General features: G+C 31.5%; 1 protein-coding gene across 1 annotated transcript in view; it reads left to right on the top strand.

Annotated features, from left to right (window-relative positions):
- Positions 1–2,116, top strand: part of LOC105824430 (gamma-interferon-inducible protein 16-like) — a 30,934-nt gene that overhangs the window by 8,543 nt on the left and 20,275 nt on the right. The window lies entirely within an intron of this gene.

Here is a 2,116-nt window from a genome sequence, read left to right as displayed (position 1 = left end):
CTTAAAGTCTATTGAGAGTTACACTGACATAGATAAAATGGCTTCCTTTTAGTTACTCTTTGCAAGATAACTTTTTAAATTTTTTCACCTTTAAGTGATCGTTTGTTAACAACATATATGTACATGTCCTAAATCATTTTGATAAGTTGTCACTTAACTGGTGTTAAATATATGCTGCTATAAACTATCAGCTATATTCAATTTATCACACTTCTATAATCTCCTGTTTGTCTTGCTTTTTTAACTTATACCTCTATCTCACCTTCTAAGACAAATTCATTAGTAAATTGTCATATTCTTTTTCCTTCCTCTCTCCACTATATTAGTATACTCTCTATTTCTCTTCTCTTCGATCATGGTTTTCTTTTTAAGTCATAGGTTCACATAAACAAGTTCATTTTTCCCACTTAAATCTTTTGGTCTGCATTATTTATTAATTTTATTTATTCTTTTCTTGTTGAATATTACTTCCAATAGATGTGTTCATGTAAGTCTTTGTCTTGCAAAAATACTGAGGTCTTCAGTATCAGAGAAGAGTTACTGAGGCTCTTCTGTTTGAATGTCATTTTGTCTAGATTAAAATTCTGATTTCAAAATTACTTTCTCCTCAAAACCAGTGGAGAACACCTTTTCCATACCTAAGGAATTAGACATTTTTTGAAATTCACAATTTGGAGGATTCAGAGGGGCTATTAATGCATATATTCTAAATACTGTATTACTAGAAATTCCACTGAGATCTGATTCATTATTACAAAATCAAAAGCATAATATTTCATAACAAAACATATGGGCACTCACATTTAAGTGGAATACATAAAGATTATATTAATACATAGCTTCCTGTCATATCACATTTGCTTTTATTTTGCAAATAAATTGTTTTTATATTCACAATAAAAATCAAAACTTTTTATTTTTAAATTTTTTTGGTTTTGCTATAGATAAGGGATTTTGGAAAAGAATTATATAAATATTACTCTCTTGTCTTGCTGTAGACAGTTTTATTTGTGAGAAGCAGTTTCAATCCAATTCTTGAATCTTTGTAGGTGATCTATTCTTCATTTCTGGAGGCTTCCAGAGTAGTCATTTTATATCTAATATTCTTCGATATCACTATAATATGTCTTGTCTCTTCATTCTATGAGCCTTTTCAATTTGAAGATGCTCATGTTCTCTCATACAAAAGATATGCAAAAACATGGTTCTTAAACTAAAAGTATTCATTAATTTAAAAAGAAAATTGGAATCCATACCATGCACTGAGTATTGTCAAGGAAGTGCACAAAGTGCTAAGTACGTCCATATGGGCTCTTCACTCAAGTAGGTATAAGCAGTCATTTAAACTATCTATATAGGAGTGTAACATTGTATGTCATTTTTCTCTTGTATGCTCACCCATGTCTTTAGACATGACAAATGAACGTGGAAAATTGTTCTATTTAATAGATTAGAGGACTTCGATGAATATCAGTTTAAAATCATTAAGTTCTTACTCGCCAAAAAGTTAAAGCTGACTGAAAGAATGCAGGAAGAATATGACAAAGTAAAGATTGCTGATTTGATGGTAAACAAGTTCAAACGTGACGCCAGTGTGGACAAACTTATACAACTCTGCAAAAGTATACCAGCACTTCAACACATTGCAGAAACTCTTACAAAGGAAAAGTCAAAAAGTAATGGAGAACAGGGAACATTCCCTCCCTGCCACTGTCCCCAACCCTTCCCAACCTTGACTAGAACCTCCCCTTGGACATAGTTGATACATCCCTGTTGCAAGTTGTTACTGAGTGGCCTTGACAGTGTTGGTACTTCAGATGCCAACAAGTTAACAACTTAGAGCATTCCATTTCTAATGCATATTGCTGTATTTTACAGGGTATATTTAGTATGCAGTGAAAGAAAGGAAGTGAGAAGGAGTTGAGAGATTGAGATGTCTAGTACATTAGAAAGATTAGATAATGACAAAAAAATTTTATATTTGTAGTTTAAATTTGAAATATATACATTCAACCAATTGTTGTATGTGTCCTATTGAGACTATTTAACATATCATTATCCCTTATAATATAAAAAGAGATAGTAGTTAAGTGTAAGCCTACCTCTAAGAAGTGTG

This window comes from Propithecus coquereli, unplaced genomic scaffold (genome assembly GCF_000956105.1).
Source record: "Propithecus coquereli isolate 6110/MARCELLA unplaced genomic scaffold, Pcoq_1.0 Scaffold74, whole genome shotgun sequence".
NCBI classification, from domain to species: Eukaryota; Metazoa; Chordata; class Mammalia; order Primates; family Indriidae; genus Propithecus; species Propithecus coquereli.
This window is presented reverse-complemented; position numbering and strand designations above follow the sequence as displayed.